The 26,160-nt window shown below is 43.0% G+C and overlaps 1 protein-coding gene across 1 annotated transcript in view; it reads right to left on the reverse strand.

Moving 5' to 3' along the window:
• The window catches only part of ARAP1 (ArfGAP with RhoGAP domain, ankyrin repeat and PH domain 1), a 2,533,956-nt gene that overhangs the window by 2,503,150 nt on the left and 4,646 nt on the right, over positions 1–26,160 (reverse strand). The window lies entirely within an intron of this gene.

Consider the following 26,160-nt stretch of genomic DNA (forward strand, 5'->3'; position numbering starts at 1 on the left):
CACTGGCCACAGGCTAGTGTGCACCAGGGAAACCTATAGGTGTAACATGTACAGTGGCCACGGCCGAAGGCCATGGCTAGAGGCCCTTTATTCTATGGTATAACAAAACTCTTAAAATTAATTTAAAAGAAACGTTAAAGTGATCACATTTAACGCAACACAACCCTTGAAATTCTGCAGCTATAGGAAGTGAAGATAATCTTAATTCGACAGCCCACCTGTTGCAAAGCCCATGAGCACATACATAAAAGATGGGATTCACAATGACAAACAAAATTTGAGTCCCGCAAGATAGCTCGGTGGGTTGAGCGCTCGCTGTTGGGATTTGTGATTTGTGCATTATCTGCAGGTTGTTGGTTTGAATCCCAGCAAGGCCAACTCCACCTTTTATCCTTCCAAGGTAGATAAATGAGTACCAACTCCAATTGGGTGATATTATATGTATATGTGTTCTAAGTAAAGCGCTTAGGCGTAAGCGCTATATAAATAACACATTATTAGATCCTAGGGGCCATCACCGGGGGGCGACAAATTAAGATGATCATCACTTCCCACATTTGCTGAATTTCAACGAATTTGAACACCTGAACTGTCAAGTGTTTTCACAATGAAAACTTATATAAAAGTATATTTTGGCTCCGTCACAGACAGGTGGGCACTCTCTTAAGGACTAGTTATGTTCTCTTCCTCAGGTCACAGACCAGAACCAGTCAGCAAGATGGGGTCAACCTACCTCCACAGCCTGGCTTCTCTCCTTCCCTACTGGGCCTGTCTGCTGTCTTTTCCACTGAGGAAGGCCTGGGATTCCAACTCCAGGTGGGCCCCTCTTGCGATGTACTGCTAGTAATCGAAAATGACTGAAAAGGAAAGCAATCTATTACATTCTATTTTCCGTTGTTGATTCTCCTTTCTCTCCTTCTCCCAGAAAGTCTATCAGTCAGTCCATCCCTATCAGTGAGTCTCCAGAATCTATGGTTTTGGACTTTTATAGATAAGAAATTCCTCCCTTGAGAGTTGGGTATCATTTCTCAAATCTACTTAGTCAGTTTATGTAATTGGATAAAGTGGAGTGCGTGGTGAGCGCAGCTACCCTCTGGTCCTGGCCGCAGCTGCTGTTCCTGTGGGGAGCAGATTGAAGGCGACGCCATATCCCTTTCAAAATCATCATGTCGGTCCACAGTGCCATAGTGGAGTGTGTGGTGAGTGCAACTGCATGCATTTAATAGCAGGTGAAGCAGTGTGCACTTTGTGGATAAGGTGTAGTTCCCCTTGTTGTGCAAATACAAACAGTCTGAGCAGAATAACCACAACACTCTCTACATGACTACATGTATCATGTATAATTCACGGAGTAAAACAAACGAGTTCGGTCAATCCCCTAGTTTATGTCAAATTATCGATGTGTTCTCTCCAACTAAGGGCGCCTCTGTGAAATTTCCTGTGCATTGTAGGAAGAAAATAATAGACTTCTTCCCAAATAAAGGACCTGCAGAGGTGGATGTCAAAGAATAGGTGAAACAATGGCAGTGGAGGAGCACCTCCAAGAAATTAAAGAAAGTCAGCAGGAAGAAGGTAATGCTGCTAGGTTGTAAGACACTGAGGGAGTAGTTATTGAACTGAAGTTCCTCCCACTAGTTTCTCGCCTTCTAACATCCTGCAATCTTCAAGGAAGGACTAGGGGATTCCCTGCTGGACTCTTATTCTGAATGATTTCCCCACCTCCTGAATCAAGGGTTTTCAGTGTAAGTCTAGGCACTACAGGGTAGATATTCTAATTTGAGACCAGCCTCCATCACAACTCTTAATATGGTTATTTCATCAGTCGCAAATGTATACGTTAATATTCGTGTAGAATTCAAACATCATACTGCTTCTCTCAATACCATCCAAGCAAGACTTGATTCTTAAACTTAACGGAGGGACCAAGAGCCGTCCAGAGGGAGTAACCGGTACAGCCTTACAATTCCACCTAGTGATGAAATGGAGATGGTGGGATGGTATTGCTTATTCCAGAAGTAGTTACAGAGGGCTGCAGTGGTCTGGGGGATCTGTGTCCAACGCATGAGGAAGAGAACAGGGGCGGCACAATAGAGAACCTCTGAGCTCATCCAGGCCTCAGCAGAAATGATCTCCTCATTAGACACAGCCTTAGTACTTTAAAAAACAAAAACAAGGCCCTCTACGCGGATGATGTTTTGCTTACCATCACAAACATTGAAAGATCCATGAGCGAGGCCTTAACTGAAATCCACAACTTTGGGATGGTCTCGGGATTCACGATTAACTATCAAAAGTCGGCGGCGCTGGGAGTGGGCATGACGCCGGCGGAACAGGAGGCCCTGGTGAAGAGAGGTCCGTTTCAATGGAGCATCAGATCGATCCCCTACTTGGGGGTTCATATCCCTGCACGCCCAACGGATGTTTACCGTGCTAACTTCCCGCCACTCTTCGAGGAACTAGAAAAGGATCTGACCCGCTGGCAACCCCAAGAGATCTCCCTCCTAGGCCGGATCACGGCGTGCAAAATGAACTTACTCCCGCGCTTCCTCTATGCCTGTGCCGCCCTCCCGATCACCATTCCGCTTCCCCCCTTGCAGCGGCTCCAAAGGAAGATGGTGGACTTTATCTGGAAGGGGAAGAAACCGCGCATCCCGCAGATAACAATGATGGCCAGCACGAGATTGGGAGGCCTGGGGGTCCCCGACCTCCGCAAATACCATATGGCGGCACAGCTGGCCCACCTCCAGGCATGGGGACATGCTACGGGTCGACCGAAATGGGTGGAGATCGAACAATCCTGCCTCTCTCTTCCTCTTTGCTTCCTCCCGTTCTTACCCACAGCTTTACGCCGCAGCTGGCCGGGCACTCTCACAGCTACAAAACAAACAATTAGGGCCTGGGAGTGGGCTCGCAGAAATCGAGGCGTCCCAGGAGACTTGAGTGTGCTCTCCCCAATCTTCCTCAACCCAGCTTTCTCCCCCGGGGCCCGTCCCCAAAACTTCAGAAACTGGGTCGCAGGGGGCCTCGCCACTCTAGGACAACTTTTTGAAGGGGACCCCCCCCCCTAACCTTTGAACGCTGCAAGATGGCTTTTCAGTTAGCGGAAACGGATAGGTACTCCTACGCTCAGCTCAGACACTGGTGCTCTCACCCACAGACCTGAGCGGCAGCCACAAGACCCCTTACCTCACTGGAACTGACGGTGAGTGACCTACCGGCCTGGGGGAAAATATCGACCCTGTATAGGCTGCTACAGGAGGACCCCCTGCGGTCCAGGCCTTCCTGCATGTCCCAATGGTAAACGGACCTCGGACACGCCATTGAGGACCATACATGGGTAGACATTTGGACAAGAACGCGGACGTCTTCCCGCTGTATAACCAACAGGGAGTGTGCCCATAAACTACTCCTGCGCTGGTATTACCCCCCTCTACGCCTTCATCACTTCCAACCAGCACTAAACCCTCTCTGTTGGCGACTTTGCGGCCTCCCAGGATCCTACTTCCATATGTGGTGGACCTGCCACCGGGTGCAGGAGTTTTGGTCTCTCTGTCTGGCCACCATTAAAGACGTCACCCAGGCGATCATTCCGCTCACGCCCGAACAGGTCCTGTTAGGGATTCCATTGTCAGGCTCATACCCGCGGTCGGGGAGAAGAGCGACCCTGATATCCCAGTTCCTATTAGCGGCTAAGATCACGGTGGCCCGCACCTGGAAGTCCGCGGACGGACCCTTGATGGCCCTTTGCTGGGTCAAACTTTGGGATATTTTAATAGCTGAGAAAGTCACGGCAGCCAGGGCGGGACTGCTTCATCGTTTTCGGGATATCTGGGAACCAGTGCTAGACTATGACCGGAATTATCCGGCCCTGACCCACAAACAGCCCCTCATCGCAAGGGCCCTTCACGCTATGGAGGACCCACCAGTGCCGCCGAACCAGCCTGACTAAGGCCGAGAACTATGCTTGCCGGGGAACGTACGGGGTGGTTGACGGGGACTCTGGGTTACATGACCTGAGATACTATATGTAATGTCCTTGTATAATCTCTCCTGTGTGTCGATTGATAAATAAACAAATTTAAAAAAAACAACAAAAAAAAAACAAAGGGGAGATCCCAATAAGAAATCCTCCCGGAAGTTCTTGTGAGCCCTCACGGTACAGGAAGCACAGGAAAGAGCGGTCTCCTTCAAAAACATACAACAATCCAATACGAAAAGAAAAGTCAAACATATAAAAAGAAGACTCTTTTTGAGACATTAGAAGTACTGTCTCAAGTAGTTTACAGTTCTTCACAATGCGAGAGGTTCGATTGTGATAAGATAGATATGGGCACACAAACATGCTGTGCAAAGGATAGGCCTGTAGATGTGTGCAGTGGAAATTAAACAAGTAGTAACTTTGTACCACTGGTAACATCTTGAAAGTCAATAAGTGGCATGGAGAAGGGAGCATCCAAGGACTGGGGTGCGAGAAAGGAAATTAGCAATACTCATATTCAAAAATACCTGCAGAATGTGACGAGGGGCTCAGTGCCAGCTCAAGAATCTCAGCAAATAGGCACCTCAAGAGTGGAAAAACAGAGCACCGAGGCTTGTTCTCGAGTCTATATTACCAAACGCCATCAAACTATTGATTAGAGCTGATGTATAGCCTTATTGCATAACATATTCAAAATTAAGACATATACGATAACGGGCCATCAATTTGGTTGAATTTGTCGCTGAGGATCGGACAGATCTGGTCGCATTGGAAATACCGTTGGGAGTTATTTGGGATATACTTCTGGCTAAAACTGAACATTTCCAATCCATGGGTGATGATACAGCCCCCTTTATTGAGGGCTGTGGGTTGGCTAAGAAGCCCACTTTACCTCTTGATGGAGGATGCACCTGGTGGAGGGTGTGCGAGAGTTGCCAAATCAGCTGCATAAATTATAAGGGGGACAATACCAGAGAGAGGGGGGGTTAACGTTAGTATGAAATAGGTTGGTTATTTGGACTGGTACTGGCTGCCAGCGGTTTTATCGGACCATGGCAACCAAAGGAAGTGTCGACCGGGGATGCTTCAGCCAGGATAACTGTATGAAAGTGGTTTCATGGAACACAAGAGGCCCCAGGCAATTATGCTCTAATGTAGACCTGTGCCATCAACTAGGGAAGCTTTGATTATAATTTTACAAGACACCTGGTTCACTGGCCCCATTTATTTAGATGGATATCATGTGTGCTTTCAGTCAGCATCCCAGGGATTGCTTGGATGACCATCGAGGAGACTTAAAAGTAATTCGAAATTCCCTTGGAGGAGAATATGTGGATCTTGCGTAACTACGTTTTACGTTTTACGTTTATTCTAGCAGTATATTACAGATTTGTTTTGAAGCACATTGCCTATGACCTCACCTTGTAAATTGCGAAATCAGTAGGTTTATAGCTGAATTGAATAATATAAATCGAGGTTAGGTGATTGGAAACTAATAACGGTTTGATATTATTAGCTGGGGATTTTAACACCCCCGATATAAATCTGGTGAGGGCAAATACCCCAAAAGGGTGTTGGGAAGTAACAGCGAGTAAGCGGCGTAATAAAGCATGGGCTGCTCTTCTTAAGAAATGGGAATTGTTAAAATTAAATGTAAACATGGATGGAGATCTAGAAGGGGCTAAACCTGGCATCAGGAAATGCAATCATTGTGTTTCGATTATGTGTGTGTAAGTTCCCACTTTTTTCACAAATGTAATAGATTTATAGTAAGGAAAATTGATCACGGTGACCATGCTATGTTAAGGGTGGATTTTGATTTGTGTGTAGAATCAGTATCAAAGTATGGCCCTAATGACCTGGTAGTTAACTCTGCAGATAACAGAGTTTCCTGGAATATAACCAAAATGGAGAAATGATAACAGAGTTTCCTGGAATATAACCAAAATGGAGAAATTCAACTCCATGGTTAGTGATGCTTTTGAGGGGGGAGGATGGATATGATAGAGGAGTAGGATAGTCTCTCCACTCGCTCCCAATGAATACTTTCCTCAGAGAAACGCATTGTAATACCAGTCTTAAGAATGTGAAACATAGGTGTCCCCGCGTACACTTGTTTGATGAACAGGTTGCTATGGAAACAAGAGAATTGTGGCACGATCTAAGATGCATTAAGTTAGTTGAGCTGGTGCCGCAAATGACATTTTTTACCTACAACAAGTCAGCGGAAATATAAAAAACGAGCTAATACAACACAAACCAGATGCTTCAGAACGACTTGGGAGTCCCTATTTGTTGGAGGTTCCAATAAGGGAGCTCTAACAGACTTTCTTCAGATCAATGAAGATAGTATAAGGACAATTAATAAAAAATATGGGAGGTTCTCTTTGCTCCGCTTCTAAAATATTACAAATCCAAAGACTTTCCTAAATAAATACACAGTATGGAAACCAAATTGGAATTATCATGCCTCAAAAGTCGAGTCAGCTGGAATGCCCATCTATTAATGTGGACAAAATAACTACCACAACACAACTCATTATTATTAGGAAATGGTTGTGAATATTTGGTTGTGAATATCTGAGCGGCTGAGCCCAGAAATACAACAATATGTTAAGTGAATTAAAATGTACATCAGATCAATTAATAGAGACTATGCCAACGGTTAAACGACAGCTGCGGAATAATGATTGGAAGATGACTTAATTGGCTCAACCCAAATACAAGTTGCTGGGCAATTTGGCAGCAGATTGGGTATACTGCCAAAGCATTGAAGGAAATTCCCCAAAAATCTAAGCTCAGAGTTCAATTTATGAGAGTTAGCTTTAATCTGCAAACAATGAGAGAAATCTGAATGCAAGATAGAAACGGGAATTCACATCCCCGCCTCTCATCACTGTGGTCCAGTGGGCCCTAAAGAAACCATTAAAAATATGGGGGTTGAGTGCCCTGCACTTCATGAAATCCTCATTAGGATCTTTGGTGAGTACCTGTATAAGGTAGCACTAATCGGACGGCAGTGATTTTAATCACAAGGCTTTGCGGGATGGTCTGTGGCACTTACAATTAAGGTTTTAAGGTTCCTAAAACACATAGAATTAGTTAAATAACTATATTTGTGTCTCCCGTCTTTGTGTACAAATGCATAAAGCATTGCTTTTATTGTATTGAACTGTATGACTTTGGCATATGAACTATATCCTTTTATTGATTTAATGTATGAAATGAATTTGGTCAGGTTGATTGACACATTTCAAATACAGGAATATATTTTGTGAAAGGTTTATATTTGAAATCAATGCACAACAAAATAAATGTTCCAAAAGTAACATCACACTAAACCCAGGGTTCCAAATTAAGTGGAGCTGCTTAGCTCCTGCTTGTAGCCTATAAGGGTCTGGTTAGCTTGACACCAATAGCTACCAGGACCTATGTTTGGCTTCCCAAACTTAACGGTGCCAAACAAACACATATGTGAACTTAATTTTGCATTCGGGACAATCTATAAACATTAGGACAACGTTTTGCGACATTTAAAGCATAAGGGATCGTAATAATGGACACAATTATACATTTGTACCTTAGGTGAAAGTTAGATTTGCAGAACGCCATGTACTAACTAGATCCTCATTCCCTGTGGTAACTCTTGGTCACTAGTTAATTATGGATTCCCAGGAGCTGCTTTTCGCTCCCGTTTATCCAATCTTAATTTCTACCCCTGTAAACCATTCCCTTTGTACTCATTGGGCATATTAATGAAGAGGGCAGTCTAATGGGAGTAACTTCTAAACCTATTTTCCCTCCGATTTGATGTGATGTAATCTTGGATATTTCTACATTAAACAATTGTGGTCTCCTGAAATATCATGTTACTCACACGTGATCATGTTACTAATCAGATCGCCAAATTGCTCTTGCTTAGGTGAATCTAAATAATGTTAGTCTGACATGTGATATACCTGTGACATATTCCCCATCTCAGAATATCGGCCTAGGCGACATGGACGCTAGGGTGTATAACCACCAACATGCAATTTGTTTGCACAAATATATATTTTTTTTTTAATAAAATCTATTTAAAATGATATAGTTTCGTTACAAAACTTTTCATTTGTACTTTAACAACATGGTTTAGACTCACTATACAGAAAAACTAGAAAAGGAAGAGACAAGAAAGAAAAAGAGAAAGATAAACTCCAAAAAGAAAACACAATGAAATGTGCATTTCAGATGCTTCCTAAATAAAAAGAAAAAAAAAAAATGTAAATCGAAAGACTTGAGCAGCAAAAATTAACTTTCATTCAAAAAATGGCAGAAACTATTAATTTCCAGTTATATTGTTACAAAAGTGGATAATAGTGATTATCAAGTTTTTGTTGTCACCTGCCAAAATCTGGGCCCAACGATCGTGTGGTGTTCTGTGCGACACATGATTTGTGAGTCTTTCTCTGAATAGGTTTCTTGTCTCAGTAAGTTTAGGACACTGCATGATGATGTGGAATCAGGTTTCAACAGTGTCCTCTTGTTCACAAAAGCGGCAAAATTCCATTGTTTTCGGCAGTTGTCTGGATGTGGTGAGAGCTTCACGTGTGGGTAAAAGATTCAGACGGAATCTGAGAAAGCGATCTCTGATGTTTCGATCAGGGAAGATAGCTAAATATGAAGGAAGCTGGTTAATGGCTCTAATGTCTATATCGCAGTTGATATTCATTTTGTATTTATTTTTAAAGGCGATAGTCTTTATCAAGTCATTCTGTAACAATAGTTTTTTTGCTGATTGTGGACGATTGACTAAGCACGATTGACTAAGCTTGGTTATGTCGTTGTCCCTCATTAACTGCTCTATGGAACTTTTCCATGCCTTGAGCACAGTATCAGCTGTCGAGTTCGGTCTGATGCGGAGAGTTCAAGTGGCGGAATATCGTCGTCATTTATGATTTTTCTGTATAGGTCGAGTTTTTTCCAGGTGACAATGGAGCTAAGGGATTGAGTAGCTATTGCGTGCCGGATTCTTACAGCCGGGAATGAGTTAGGGAGTTTTAAGATTTTCCGCCAGAAGATTCCTTCTAGTATATCCCAAATGGCTTGATCGATGTTAATCAAGGTTTCACTCCCATATGTAATAATAGCACTCACCTTTTGTCGGTAAAATGCTATAACTGGTTTCAACGAAAACTTCCCATATTTGAAGTTGTTAAGTAGTCAGCTGAAGACAAACAAGGTTTTCCTTTCACAGCGGTTTATTGCACAACAAATACTGGTCACAGATCAATAACTTCAGCCAACTGATTACGGTTCCTTTCACCTCGTAGGCACTGGCGTTGTGCCTTGCTTTACTTGTACCTTCCGCTGCTGGGCTTAATTAGTTCCAAAATAGTCTTTGCAACAGCCAGGCGATTACAGGCTTTCACCCTTCAAACCTGTCTGCCGGCCATGAAAACGAAAATAACAAATGGCAATAGTACACACTTCACCCCACCCCTCCGAATCCTCCTTCTTCGGCGGCCGTTTCTCTGCACTGGAATGTCTTGAGCCTTGGACCAGGCACGGCGTCAATCTGTGGGCTTTCCGCTAATTACTAGTAAGCCCACTCGTATTCTTGGCTGGTCTCACTCCACTCGGTTGCGGCGTCTCTCGCCACGCGCTGCTCCTGGAAGATAAGACGCCTCCTGAGTCTCTTGGAGTTGCATTTAACCCCTGCCCGGCCCCTCCCCCGTAATCAGCCCCATGTGTTCTCAGCAACGGTTTTAACACACCCGATTCTGATTCCCCACCTCCTCCATGCTCCGTCCACTGTGGGTTAACCCTGTACTTTGCTTGTGTTCGGGTGGTTCTAACATAAGGACACCCGGTTCTCCCTTTCCTCCTTTAACTTTCTTTACCCATCGGTGTGCCTCCCCCTGATGCAGTATTTCGTGGGGCATTCTGGGATCTGTAGTCTTTATCCTTTCCTTTCCCATCTGTGTGCCCCCACCCTGATGTAGTATTCCGTGGGGCATTCTCGGATCTGTAGTCTGTCTCTTTTCATTGATGGCCAGCACTTGACGGGCTCCTTCCGCAACCCCCTCCTTTCTCCCAGTATCCAGGGCGGCTGCCACTGCTTCCACCTCACAGAAGTGTATTGAGGAACCTTGCCGCGCGAGAGAGGCTGTCTTGATTTTAAGATGTGAGATCCATTCTTTCTCTATCTCAGAATGATTCAATAGAATTCCCAAGTACTTGATTGATTTTTGCCACTGAAGCTTTTTGTTATCCATGAAGAACGATTTGGTTTTCTGTTTTGTTTGCCTGTTATTGGTCAGAGACATAATCTTGGTTTTGGTTATGTTGATCTCTAGATCGTTCTGGTTCACATACTTCTCAATCTGGATAAGGGTTCTTTGTAAGCCTACTGGGGTAAGGTCTAGGATCACAATGTCATCTGCATACAGTAAATGTGGAACAGGGATGGCATTATGTTTCGGTGGGTTGGCTGAATGGAAGCGATCTTCCTCCGGAATATCTGAGGTATATAGATTGAATAGAGTCGCTGCCATTGGGCAGCCTTGCTTCAAGCCATTGTTGGCATCAATGTGCAGGGACAACATTCAATCACGGGAGACCCTCATTTTGATGGTGGTATTAGTGTTTAGTCGTTTGATCGGCTCTATGGTATCCGATGGACAGTTCCACAATCTCAATTTTTGCCAAAGTTTTTCTGTTAACCAAATCAAATGCTGCATGTAAATCGATAAAGGTGGCATAAATAGGCTGTTTTTTTTTTAGCAGAGCTTCATGTTTAAGAATGTTTAATATCAAGAGATTAACGTTGGTTCCTGTATTTTTGATTAAGCCAGTTTGGCGGATGTCAAATCGCTTGTTATCTTTGATCCAGCTATTGAGATTTTTTAACAATAACGTGGTGAATATTTTGCCAATCGGGTCCAATAAGGCAATAATTGTTGGGATTGTTTCGGTCGCTGTTTTTATATATTGGGATCAAGATAGCAGACTTCCATGAGTTTGGGATTTGTTTGCATTTTTCTATATTGGCAAATAGATGAGTGCATAAATTCACCTATTCATCCGGGTTCTGTTTCAAGATGGCATTACAGAGGCCGTCGGGGCCGGGGCCTCTTGAGGCATTTAATTTCCTTATTAGTAGCAGGATAGTGTCTTGTTCCCATATAGCTGGCCATTTCAATTCAACTCGAGCTGCCGGTATAATGTTGTTGCTCGGCTTTCCTGTATAGATGGCTGAGAAATGGGCTAGCCAGATGTTTTCTGGGATAACCTGTGTCAATTTTTCCTGTTGGTCCTTCTGTGCGTTTAATAGATTCCATAGGCCTCTTGTGTTATGCGATTTAAGCAAGCTAAGTACCGATTCAGCATCTTTTTGAAGTAACAGAGCTTTGGCACTCCTTACCCAATTTCTGTGTTTTTGTTTGGCCTTTTTCATCAGAATCGTGCTATTCGGTTGTTTTGATTTTTTTTAGACAAGTGAGTTCTTTCCGTAGTTCTCTTTTTTTCTCCACCATGCGTGGATTGTAGGAGTGAGTATAGGTTTTCTTGACTGCGTAAGTATGATTTATTTTTTGAAGAAATGGACTAAGTATCCATTCATAGTTTATTTTATTCAACATCTGCCGCTTGGAATCAATGTAGTTTTCAACAATCTGGTTGACTTGAGATGGATTAACGCGCAGTCTGGTCGCCGATTTATTTGTTTCCATCTGGATAGTGGGGAAAGTCTCTGTGCCGGCCCAGATGGTTCCCCATTCTATACTGATAATGTGATGATCACTATATTGGGATGTTACATTTCCAATGTTTGTTGTTCTCTTTTTAATTGCTGGCGATGTATAAATATAATCCAGTGTAGCTGCACGAGTCCCACTCGACCAAGTTGGCTTGGTTGAACTTTCTTGAGATGACAGTGTATTATAAAGCATTACGTTTTGGATTTTCATCTCTTTGCCACAATTTTTTGCTTGTGAAGAGAGAGTGGATTCTGGTAGCAGATTTCCTTTGTTATCAAAGAGGTGTAAGTTGAGATCCCCACAAATGATAAGTTGAATGTTCTGGTACACAGACGAGACCTCATCAATAGCAGTAAATACTGAGTCTAAGAAGGCATCTGAGTTGATTGCAGTCGGATTCCAGTATAAATTAAAGATCCCAAGAATCTCTTTTTGGGGTGTTTCATCAGTTGTGTAATCATTGGATGGAGTAAACCTGTTATATTCGCATATGGTAAACTGCGCCCATGGGTTCAGATTTTTAGTTTCAACAATTTGTATTGCTGGAAGATTCTTAACCAAGGTGAGCTGGCCGGAAGAGGGACGGCCTTTCAAATATATCTACATTCATCTAATTTGCATAATTAAACAATTATCATGAAACAGCGTTTTACGTTTAGTTGACAAGAGTTTTTCACTGAACAATTAAAAAAAGAAATCTGCAAAAAAACTTCAAAAGATAAATATGATTCAATACATAACATTTAAATAGGTGCACATTTTTTCTTTAAATATAATGGGCTGAATCACAATATCAAGTGGCATTCCACTCCTTGCTTGGTAACAGAACACTGCTCAGAATCTGTTTCTTGTATATTTAAGGAATTATTTTTAGACCTCGTGACGGATGGAGTCCACTAATGAGTAGCATTCGTTTGGCTTGCAAGATCTGTGTTCCTAGGCAAAGAAAGAGTTTTGGCACTGGTGAATCCAAGCAGAGTCAAAAAGCTTTTTCGTTCAGCTTCAAAGCCCAGGTTTACACTTTTTTTCCATGGGCAAGCCATCCCCCAGTCCTATAGCAACGGGGTGGGGGGCTTGCAATTGTGTTGTCTAGGCAAACGTTGCTGTTTCATTCACAAATGACCCTTCAACATCATTTTCTTTTCCATACTGTGTTTGTCACTTTTAAACAGGGTAACATAACCTTTTCCTTGCAATCAAACTCCTTTCAAAAGTTTACATTTTCATTATCTGTAGGTATCATTTTCTAATGCTGATTCTTAGGCCCATAAAGAAATAAACAAAGAAAGTAGGCCCAAATCCAATATTTACTCTCCTATAACATGCTGTGCTTGTACTTCCCAGACTGAATGTTTTCCGTATAATAAAAGGTTGCACGATTCTTTCGCAAAACTGGTAAGATTTATTTTGGGCCTTGTCAGTGACTTTGGATATACTGTCTAGTTGTCGATGGGTTTCTAACATTGCACATTTTCTCGTGCGTGTCTTTAAAACGGTTTGTGTAGGATGCAGTTCATGTGTTTAATATGGCGTTTTTCTTTGCATTTCTTTCGGTATATATTTCCATATAGGGATTTGTAGCACTTGCATTCAGTTTCAAATAGAGAACACAGTACCATTTTATCTTACACTGTCCCTGTTCAAAACTAGTATCCCCTTGTTTTTCTCAGGCCAGCCTTATTCCCAGGAAGTCAATATAGGCAATTATAGAGGGTAATCTGGAGTTATATGGGGGCAATTATTTACAATTTAATTGGGGCTTCTACTTTTGGTGATCAGTCTGACCCTCCCCGTTTGGAAACTCTCAATCTGCAAGTTACCCTATGCTACTGCATGGGTACCCAGTATGGACGGCTCATCTCCTTTCATATGGGGATCATCTCTGCAGCCTCTATGGAATAGCAGCACTCCAGTTGATGTCTGTTCTTCCCCAGCAAGCAATATCCTTCCATTAATATGCAGAATAATGATGAAAATATCCTGGCTCCTTGTGTGCAAGGCATTTCATAATCAAAACCCCTCCCCTGATCTTGCAAATAAGTGGTGGAGGTCATTCACTTCTCATCTTGTGACTGAGATGACAAGATGGGGCTATCCAGGGGAAACTCACTCCTTATCTTATGGAGAGACATTTCATGTTATGTAATATAACTTTTGATGTGAATGTGCTAGGTTACTAAAAATAAAGACCATTATAATCTATAGAACATGACAGACAAATCGAGATGCGATATGACTGAAAATTCTGATTTGGTGTTGGCTAAAAGATATTTTTATCTATAATGCACAATTGGTTTTAGGTTCCCATGATTTTCTACTATAAATTTCTAGATTTTTAAATGATGAAATTATATTATTTCGAAGGTTGTTGGAAGCGGCCTTTCACTGTATTGTCTGGTGCGGCTTGATGACTGACGGACGAATCACGCACCTAGGTCATTTTCTCGCCACCCATTCAAGCTCTGTGCTCTCACGAATAAGAGGGGAGAGGAGAGACGAGAGAAGTGACATGCCCCTGGGCCCCCCCCCTTGCAGCCCCTTGTGCCGGCTCCCTAGCCGTATGATTGCAGGTTGACTCAGTGTTGAAATCCACCAAGGTGAGCAAAGTTGCTTTGTTTTATAATACGAAGCACTGCCAAATGGACTTCGGTGGCCTTTCTCTTCAGTTTCTGCACAGCTTTACACGTAGCACCATTTTAAATGCTGTGGGTGAGCAGCAGCACCTGGTCAACCTCTTGTGCCCATGTTAAGAGAACATGTGCATGATCCTGATCACATTGTGGTACCTTCTTGTGTCTGCTTTATCCCGCTAGCATCTCCTTTATTTTTTTTAAATGTATTTTTCTTCTACTTATCACGGGTGACTGCTGGCAATCCTGCATTGGAACCCGGGAAGTTAATATTGACAGTTGCGAGTGTGAGGTAGGTGCTGAGTGAGAAGGGGCTCCTGGAGCTAAATTGCAGCTCCCTGTTGTCGGCCCTGTGGACCCGACATCGAGAGACTGTATCTCCAATCCTAAAATCCACTCTTCTTTTCAACAAAACTCCTTCTGGGCGCGAGGTAGGAGTTGAGTCAGAAGGAGTTGGAACAAAGTGAAGGAAGTCCCGTGACAATGCTGAAATCTAGAACACAGACCCACAATCAACGTCGGAAATGCTTATTATCAGAAGATGCTTACCGAGGTTCCCGCAGAACTTACAAGCTGCAGTCCGAGCAGTCGCCAACGAAACAACTGCACAAGGCAGCGACCCTGCAGCATTGACAAACCTCCATGTTCTGTACTTCTGAGTACAGAAGTCTGTCACCAGTCACATATAGCGACTGTTCATCTATCCCGACATCGATCCATGAACTAATTTTAACAAAAGGATCTTGGGGATCAAGCCTAAACTTGATACAAGAACCTGAATCCCCAATCAGCCTGCACTGCTCACAAACATTTGGACTTGACAATTCTTTGTATCGAGTAAATCTACCGGAAAGCGACTTGGAAATAAATATTGACAAACATAACACAGACTACTCCCCGCCAAACCGGAGCGAATGTTATAATTAGTCATCTGAAATAACGCAAAATCCAATAACAGCTGATCCCAATACCGGTCCAAATGCTGTGATAAACCAAAAATCGACATAGTGATCCTCTTCAATTGCAATCAGCAAGATGCCAGACTACCTTGCGGGAATAATGAGAAATGACGATCAATCACCAATGCAACATCGTGTCAAGCATCGAAACTCAAATAAGCGTAAAGATGAACGCCTCTCATCAGACATTTTTTGAATTAAAACTTTGAAGAAAAACATGGAAAGGAGAAAAATGTTTTTTGGTAGTCCAATTCGGAAAAGTTCCACAAAATCTTCACTACGACTGGGAGACTCGTTTCCACAACCCCAGAGATATGCATCAAATACCTCACAGCTCAATGGATCATATGCTGAACCATCTAAGCAGATAAATGCCTCAACAACCTTAACATCGAACTCAGACAAGAAAAAACCCTAGACGTAGATGAAAGCCCTCCCAAAATCGTGCCCAAAGACTCCATGCCTTTGGCAAAACCACCAAAGATAACTACAGCGACTAGTTCAAAACCAAGCACTGATGATGCACCATAAAAAGCATTCACAAAAAGGAACAAGACCCTGCAATCCCACATTTACTGACGACAATGCTAGAACTGCAGAAAACTTTGATCTCGACGATGACAATTTCTCTAATGCCATTTATGAAGCTGTATGAAGCACATAGTGACACAATGAAGGACCAGGCCACTCTATTGGCCCTAATATATACAAAACAGCTTCACCTAGAATCATTAGTATAAAAAGTGCAAGCACGTCTGGATCTTGAGGCTGAACAATCTTCTCTCTGGCAGACAAGACTATTTGATCTAGCCAGAGCAGATCACACAGACAAAGCTACATTGATGATGTCACTGCTTGAAGTAGAGAAATCACTAAACAAGAGCTTGTGCAACCTAAACCATGCTCGATGTTCTATAATAAAAAAGACTGACTCCAACCCTGAGGTTATTGCACAAACAGAGATCCAAAGTCACCCGAAAGTACACCTCGTACAAACAGAACAGTCTACCCAGAAAATAGTGACGAAATCCAGCAAGCAACCAAACAATAATTCCAGGAACAATAATGAAAAGCTAGCCATAACTATTGCTACAACAGGTCTTAACCAACAAACCACCGATTGTACACAAGAATCCAGACCCATAATACTGGCGGAAGCAAAACAAAAAACATTGTGTACCCAAACCCGAGGGGATAAAGCAGGAAAACTATCATTTGCCATATTCCAAAACGCAAACTTTGACCAATTCCATAAAAGCCAATACTAAAAAGAAAACAAAGAATCTTACAGCTAATAATAAACCTTGCTGAAATGGCTCAAGAGCGTTCCTCAGAAATATGAAATTACCTACTAAACAACCATCTTTTGCCTGCAAAAAATCTAAACCAGCTCTCGACCCAAAATTTGCCCCACAAGAAGACAAAGACAAATCATTGATCAATGTCAACGGTGACTCCAACACAAATTCCATTCACATTTTAATGGAACTCTCAGTTTATACGATTGACGAGGCATCAATATATTCAAACGAGGAACACCAACAGACCGAATTGTCATGTGAAGAATTGAGAAGATCAAAAGAAGCAGTAACAATTGAAACTACTAACATACTGCATGATTCATTGAACACTACATCTAAGGATCCTGCTCTGACTGCAACGTCGAAGCAACATCGGAATCCTACTGTAAGTAGGAGGACCTTAAGACCTGCCCCCCCCAATGATGGTACAAGTAGGGCAATGGAGGTTGAGCTAACATCTTTTGATCACCCAATGCCCTCACAGGGGCATTCGACAGTAATAGTAGAGACAATGGCCAATGTGACAGATGGTTTGATTCTAAATAGAACAAACATCTTGAACTTGCTAAATGTGGTTCCGTCCTTGAAATACCTCAGATCAAGAGATATCAAGATCCATTGGATTGTGTCAGACTCCATGTAACATCTGGATAATTGCTGACAAGATTGCGGATCAACGTAATGCATTTGATCTACTTGGCTTTGACGTAAATCTGGCTGCCCCAACTGAAAACACTAAGGATCTGATCCATAGAGTATATACAAGCACAAATTACAAATCGGATACGAGAAATGAAAGAGTTGGTGGTGAATTGACAAAGCACAATGCCAAGTATCGACGAGAGCCCGCTGATAGACAGATACCACATATCCACCTCTAAGATCCTGTCATTATGATTAGCAACTACCAAGAACCTACATAACATCTTAGAAACTGTGCTCATGGAACACAAAGGGATCTGTCCATCTTTTCGATAATGATTCATCAGCATTGGAAATATACAACTGTTTGTCTCCAGGGAAACATGGCTAGTCCATCCTCCAATCTGCTATGGATACATAGTTCTTTTAAACCCAAAACCCAGCCATATATCGCAAAATTGGCTGCCCCTCAGCAGGGCTCCTAACATTAATCAAACTTGGAAACAATATTGAAATTGAGGATAACGCTGCACTTAATCATTTCACTCGGATGACTTTGATCAAAATTCCCAATCTGATGGGCACATCAATCGAATACATTGTTTTATCTAACATATATTGGAACCCAATTGCAGTCGATGATTCCACTTTTATAGACACAATTATTCAATTGATCGATGATTTAACTGCCAGATATCAGCCTATCAGATTTATTCTGTGTGGAGATATGAATTTCCATCTCTTCCGAAAGACAGGCCAATTGACTCCTCAAAGCGAACTTCCCTTGAGAGCGAGCGTGTGGCTAAAAGAATTGAAAGCTTGTGCCATTGTACTACTCAAAGGCCAAGTGAAAGGCGATATGCCCCCGAATCTGACAAAAAGGATCAGCTGAACGCCTTTTTAGGCTATATGTTCACTTTGACCTCTCTACTCCGGAGATCTAATCCTTGCGAATCACAAATACAACAAAAAGCGATCATAGAAGCTTATCGCTCACCTGGAAGACCAACTTAGAATGGAGACTGCGCTTGGATTTACCGCCATTTGAGATCAATAATGCACAGTCGAGACTACCCATCAACAGACAGGAAGCCCAAATGATCTCGACTGTTTCAAAATTCTATAGAATCTGGAGCCAGGCAACTCGATTACTAATGGATATTAGACCCTTACGCAGGCCCAAAAATGTACAGAGGATGAACCGCACCTGCAATCTTGCATATCATCGTGAACTGGTAATAAAGAGAAAACTGAAGCGCAAAGAAATTAAGGAATTATGGCTTCTAGCACTAGACCAACAACATAATGCAAAGGAAAAGATCAGCCAAAGATACTAAGATCAACCAAAGATACTAAAAGTGGTTAATACCATCCAAAGTTTCTCGTTATCAGTGCAATGCAGAACAAATACTCCAAGCGTTAAGGAATCAATCATCTGCAACATTATCGTCGTCCTCAATGGAAAAGCAAACCAAGCGTCGGCCATCCCCTCAGAAGTATCCGAAGCAATTTGAGTCTCACATTTTACTGCCTTGTTTGCAAAACCAGCTAATGCTAGAAAAAAGATGCAAACGCCAAGAATGGAACTTGCTGCAACTGCACCCGTGGAAATGTCAGCTAAATCACAGACATGGAACTTAACATGGGACAGAGATCAAATAATTAACCAGATTAAACATTGATTCCCACGCACCAGGACCAGATGGTCTATCCAACTTCCACCTCAAAATGAACCCTGAAGCATGGGCAGAATTCTGTTTTGTCACTTTCCAGATAATTTGTGAATTAAATCAAGTACGGGAAACATAGAACTCAGCTATCCTAAATCCTATTTACAAACATGGGTTAAGATCCTCACCGACAAGCTTTAGAGGCATTGCCTTATTGGACCCTCTAGGAAAGCTCTTTGCTGCAGCAACTTAAAACCTTAACTGGCTGGATGAATGGATGAAAAAAACACAGAGAGGAGTTCCCAGACAAACTGGGTTTGTCAAGGGGAAGGGCACAAACCTTAACTTGCTGATTCTCAACCTTCTGAAGTTGGACGCCTTCACCACAAGGACTAATCTGCATGCGATATAACTTGATCGAAAACAAGCATTCGACTCGGTCGATCGCGAGTTACTATGGAACAAACTGGAGAGATGGCAGTGCCCAGCGGTTACACTTGCTGCAATAAAAGCATTATGCTCAGCAACATCTGTTAAAGTCCGACTATCAGCAAATGGTGTAACGGAGCATTAAAACGGAGAGAGGACTGAAAAAAGGTTGTCCCCTCGGTGCTTTTTACTCTCTATATCTCAGACATTGCTCAATCACAAAAGGATGTTTGTGCATTCCCGCCTTACTTAAATGGTACTGCTGTACCGTGGCTCATCTATGCAGATGACCTTGTGATATTAGACAAAGCACAAATAGGTCTGCAAAGACGGTTAGATAGCTTTGATCTGTATATTCAAACCAATAATATGAAGATCAATATTGGAAAGGCACAGGTCATGTCATTCTCAGGAACACAAAAACGCAAACAGAAACCTCTTGCGATATTCTTACACGCTGCGTGACTCACTGAAGTCCTACAAATACCTGGGAATTCGCTTAACTGTGCTATTGGAGAACAAGAAAGGTCTAACATTCTACGAGAAAAAACATCATCATTAGTCAGGAAAGCTCTTATACTACACAAAAAATGTGGAAAACGTTCTCTGACCCCACTACAAACTTTCTATCGGCAGAAAGTAATTCCAATCCTGAGCTATGGAGCTGAAACCATCTTGAACCTACCTCATGAAATTTGGGACAAGCTTGAAAGCCTGTTTTGGCTCAGTGTTGGCATTGCCTAAATAATTTCCGATAGCAAGAATACGCTTTGAAATTGGCCTGCAATCAATCCATTCTCTAATTCTGTGGAAATCCATGGATCTGTACCGGAAAACCATCAGTGATGATGATATTCCTGCAATGGAAATATTAAAAACTAGGCCAAACACTGCAGCTAATTCGACTCTAAAACAAATGGAAACACTGGATTGATGCATTGGGAAGCTCTGTAGATACTTTAAAACAAAATCCGATGGTTATAAAAAAGGACCTTGAAGACAACGACTGGATACAGACAGACTCAGAAGGCAACATACAGAATGTGTAACTTTAGCATGGAAGCGCGAAAACTTAATCAACTGCTTCCATATCTTAAAAATGTTCCTTCACCAAAATTCTGCATCCTTTTTCTTCACCTTAGATTGAATCTGCTACCCATGCAAGAACTACGAGTTCAAATGAAACAACTAGGCGAAATACCGAACATCTGCCTGTTTTGCCTCGATACTGAAATAGTTGAAACTTTATATCATTTACTCATGGAGTGCAAAGCTTTAGCTTCAATCAGATCGAAATACACACAAAGATATTCACAAACAGTGGCTGTGCTTATATCAAAGGTGTGCTAAAGACAACCAGTCTGCGCCCGTCCGAGGCGATTTCAAGATAAACCACAAATAAATGCTGGATGTGAAGTCATCATTCTCCTTACATTTAAACAATCTATGAAATTATTTCTCAGTATCCCCACCAATTAATGAGAAGGTAATAGAATTTCTAAAAGTAAATTGTTAATACCACACTATCTCTCTGAATAAATATTTTTGTGAGAAACACCAATTTGTTTGCGAAAAAATGTTTTAGGGACACAGGAAACAACTACTTGTGGCAAAAGTCCTTATTTGAAGGACGTATTGCTTTATACAAGATCCGCGGTGAAGAACAGATTCTTGATTCATGACACAATAATCAATCTCAAACTAGCTTTCTTGAGGACAACTGAATCTTGGCTTCAGGAAGAGAACACAATGTCCCTTGCCGATATGACCATGATGAGACACACACACACACACACACCTCTTTCAAAATAACGACTGAACAAAATTGGACAGTCATGCACTCAATATCTATCGGATACCTCTACCAAACAATCTCTATGGAATCAATTGCCATACAAATACAACTTTTACCAGCATAGCTGATAACAATCTTGCTTACTTATAGGCCCCCCAAGTGTCAAAAGCCAACTTTGTGGAAGAATTAGCGGATATTGTTTCTGGGCGCTTCATTAAATATGATAAAGTTATTAATCATGGGTCACTAACTACTGCACAGAAGATAACCTGAATCCGACAGTAGACCATTCCATTGCAGTTCATGTAGCTTCCAACGAAAATGTGTTGCTTATTAATTTCAGCAGACGATGAAAGGCTCCAGCAGATTGGCCTTACGCGCAGTGTGTCTCAGATGACAGGCGCACCGTTCCACTAGTGGAATTCATTCAAGTGGGATGCTCCCTGCAAGCAACTCACTTCCGTTTGAAGCTAGATGTGCTGCATTGGAATCTGGATCCTAACTTGGACATGTTCCTTCCATGATGCAGCAGAGAATATGTACATTAATATCTACTAAGACCAAACCAGCTCCTGCATCTCCAATAATCAGCCTAATATTGAAATTAAATTGGCCTTGATAAAGACCAAAGAGGGTCGAAACACGTGTTGGCTGGCGAAGGATTTTAACAGTGTTTTTGAACTCACTAACAACTATTCATTACAATTCAAACAACCACGCATTAAATCAAGTTCTCACCTGTGATGCTGCCCCTTTAAGGGCTTCATGCACGCTGCATAGTGACTTTGCACTCCGCCACGTGCAGTATAAATAAAGGGGGCATTTCCTGGCCGCAAAGATCGACCGGGGAGTCCAAACTGAAAAGACGTATTTGGTGCGTCTTTGTCAGAGGTGGGGCTCACAGTCTCCCGCAAGGGCGCGGGGACAACATAAAACGTCACCCAGCGCAATGTTATGTCCTGGCCTGGGGACGCCAGGCCATAACAGATGTATAAAGAGTTTCCACATATTTACTTTTGATAAAGTCCATAGTATTACATTGATATAAATATATTACAAGTAAACTGGCACTGTGAAAGTAAAAAAGAGCTAACTATGAAAGCAACTCGAAAGCTCTCAATTTTCCCCAATCCGATGTGTGTGAAATTCATCCAGTCCATTTTTTTCCTTGGGCTTCTAGTTTAGTAATTTCCATTTTAAAAAACATAGCAATACAAATTCCAGAATTCCAAGAAGAAAAACTGAGACCGTATGACTTTCTCTGTACGGTACTAGTTATGTGAATGGATTCGAAAGCTAAAGAAACTACCAGCTACGCATAATATTTTCAGTTGGTCCACTAAAAGTTATACTATCATGTCCCATTTCTGTTATTAGTGTGGTTTGTGCTAAGGAGCAGAGTCTCCTTTCTGTTGCACTGATTGTTGTGGGCTGCGTCCCATGTGAGAAGGAAGAGGCGGGACTACCGCCAAAAGTTCAGTTGAATTTAATCAAGATCAGACGTGACTTGCTTGCCTCCGTGATTCATTGATTCCTGTCATTATTGCATGCAGTTTGACTTGCCTTGAATGCTGAGTAATATCAGTAACACGTTAACAATGGCGACGAGGATCTACGAATGACTTCTGCTGCGCAACCCGCTGTCACGGAGATTCGCACACAGCGCTTCGTCTGAGACGCCGCAGCATCCGAGGCGGGTGCATTCGGCGCAGCTCCTGTCATCCACGCAAGTGCTCCCGAAGACACCATACGCTCCTACAGTGAGGTGAACATCTACATTTTCTAAGGCGCTGACACGGAGGAAATTCATCCGCGTGAGCGTTATAATCACACGCTGCGTGTCCGTAACGTGCACATAAAACCCACTTCAAAGACTCTGCAACATTCCATCCCAGCAGCTGCTGCAATACGCACCCCAAGATACACATCTCCCGCCAAGTGTAAAGACGCCAGCTACGTTAAGCCAGTATTTCATCATACACACTGGCAACAACTCTCACAGTAAGCTTTGGATCAACTCCTCTACTGAGCTTCACCTGCTAACACGCTGCTATAACTCTACAGTCTCATAAGGCGCTGGACACTCATTACACTATGTCTGAAAACAATACTGACAGTGGTCTGCAGAGCCCGCAATCCAGTTCCACACCACGTCATGCTACTCCAAGAGACGATGGTGGCTCGGAATCCATGAAGCTCCAAGCTATGGCTCATTTTGACATGTCGGACACCAAAAGTCTGGCTCCTAGGTGGGCCAGGTGACTGAAAGAACTCCACATCTACATTGATGCATCTGGCGTGAGGGAAGAACGCCGACTGCGGGCCATCCTATTGCACTGCCTAGGTCCCACAGTACGTGACATTGTTTTTTTAAATGCCAGAATCCAACACAGACTCTTTCCAAAGCATAATTGACTCATTGAACACCTACTTTGCGCCACTGAGGAATTTCGACTGTGAAAGACATTTTCCACATGACCACGCAGGAAAATGGCGAAACAATGGACAACTTTGTAATGCGGCTAAGGAAAAGGGCCAAATACTGCGCTTTTGATCAATATTCGACGGATGAAGCCCTCAAATCCCAAGCCAGTGTTGGCTGCGATCGCCTGACTTTCGCAAAAAAACTTCTCCAGAAAAGTAGAAAACACTTAATGAAATACTTCTGCTAGCAAGAGGTGACTTTAGCACTGCAGACAGAATCGCTTGACAACATCAAAATTACACAGTCTGCCACGCCGGCTACAGTGTGCCCCATTCACACCCCTGCAAACACAGCAGAACAAAAGAAATGCTACAGGTATGGATTCAAATTTCCTCATGTTGGCCCATGCCCTGCAATAGGGCATCACTGCGACAAATGCGGCGGTGAAAACCATTTCAAATCAGTCTGCAGAAATATCAAATTTTTTCAATCAACAGATTCCAGCAAAGCATCTTGGAGACAAGATGGCCGATATTCAAGGCGGGAAAGCCTGCGTCCTCGCACGAGGCATCTCTCCACCGCCAGCAGGCACCACTCTCATAGCTCGTCACGAGAACAACACACTACCAGACGACATGAGGAAAAGAGGGACAGCTCCAGCCATTATAAGAGCAGACAGGATTCGCAACAAAGAAAATCTAGACAAAAGATTAGGTACCTGTACGAGTCACAAGGGAGAGACATCTCACACTCATCATCATCCAGCGGGGACCGCAAAAGAGGCTATGTCCACACCATTGGCAACAGCACAGCTGTCGAGTACAGCCCAACAATACTGCTTCAACTAAACGGACAAAATCAAGAATTCCTAATTGACACAGGTGCCACGGTGAATGTGATTAACGATGATGTCTACCGGTCTCTCACCATGAAGAAGGACTTAAAGGAAGCAGGCACCTTAGTATATCCTTACGGGTCGAACACACCACTAAACTGCCAAGGCATGTTCACCACCACGTGCCAATACAAGTGCCAAAAGGTGAGAATCTATGTCATCAAGGGAGAAGTGCCAGGAGGATGCATACTAAGCTTTAAGTCAGCCATACAAGTGGGCCTCATTCACATCATGTATCAAATCATGTCTGCCTATACCGCCAGCCCAAAAGACACGATACAAAAAAAATGTCCAGCTCTCTTCAAAGGACTAGGCAAGTTAAAGGACAAGCAAATCAATTAATCATATTAATATTAATCCACACACGCTGTCTACGGCTCAGCACTACAGGGGCATTCCCCTCAATATCCAGAGACAAGCAGAGGATGAAATTCAATCCTTTCTACAAGACATTATTGAACCAGCATCCGGACCAACGCCATGGGTATCTCCAATCGTGCCTGTGCCCAAAAAGGACAACAAATCCAACATCTGCATCTGCGTGGACATGAGAGCCACAAACGTGGCCATAGAAAGAGAGCACCATCTTGCCCCCAGAATGACGGACATGATGCACCTACTCCATGGGGCAAAAGTATTTTCCAAATTAGACCTAAACAAAGGCTATTATCAGCTTGAAGTTGCACCCATCGTCGAGATACATCACCACATTCTCAGCCCATCTGGGTCTATTCAGATATAAAAGACTCTGTTTCTGTCATGATTCCTGCCCCTCATGTCCCCAGCCTTCCAAGATGTCAGGCTGGAGCCAGGCCACGATCACCTACATGGCCCTCAAGGGACTCTCCATCCCTCCAAAGACCCACTTGGAGTCAGACTTGGCGCTTGTGGCACCAGACTCACTCACTCCCATAGGATAACATTGGGGATTGGACTTGTAGTGTATTGATGGGGACAAGATGGATGCCCCCACATATTTCGGTTCCCAGAACTGCATGTGCGGTCTAGTCTTTTGGGTGTGGTTCATCCCAGAGGCACCTGGGATACCCAGAGACTAATTAAGACACACCCAGGCTGAGAAACATACTTTGCGTTTTCTGCACCTGCAGCGTGACACTCACCGTGTTCGGATCGGTCTCCAGTAGGCCTGCATCTTTCTTCTGCGGCGCTTCTGCCCATCAGTCATCGCTCCTTCTGTTCTGCGGGCATCTTCGGCGGTGTCATTCCCATCCCGACATGCCGCTTCCAAAGGAAAAGGGAAAAGAACAGAAAAAAGGCATTAGTAAGCATTCTGCAAATTTTCGCTTATTTTTAAATACTGTACGAGCTTCAAACGCTTACCTGAATCCCAGCCGCTCTGGCGGAATTCTGTCTCCGGAACTTCTCATCCATCTGCAAGAGGGAAGAGACACTCCAGGTTAGCGTGGAAACATCTAGAGGCGCTGCATACCGCACTTACCCACCACATTTGTTCTTCATAACCGGCATCCACGACGAAAACGTCGCGGCACCTAAAAGACACAGAAAAATAACTCAGTTCAATGCAAATACAAAAGGGCTGCATTGTGCATTGAGCTCTCACTCACCTTCAGTGCTACTCATCTCAGCAGCACGCCGCCATCCCCGGACGCCGGCCATCATCTAAGGAAGGAAAGGAACGAAGTTAGAGAACTGTTCAAAAGACTCATTATACTTC

Source organism: Ambystoma mexicanum, chromosome 7q (assembly GCF_040938575.1).
Source record: "Ambystoma mexicanum isolate Mex_15411 chromosome 7q, UKY_AmexF1_1, whole genome shotgun sequence".
Taxonomy (NCBI): domain Eukaryota; kingdom Metazoa; phylum Chordata; class Amphibia; order Caudata; family Ambystomatidae; genus Ambystoma; species Ambystoma mexicanum.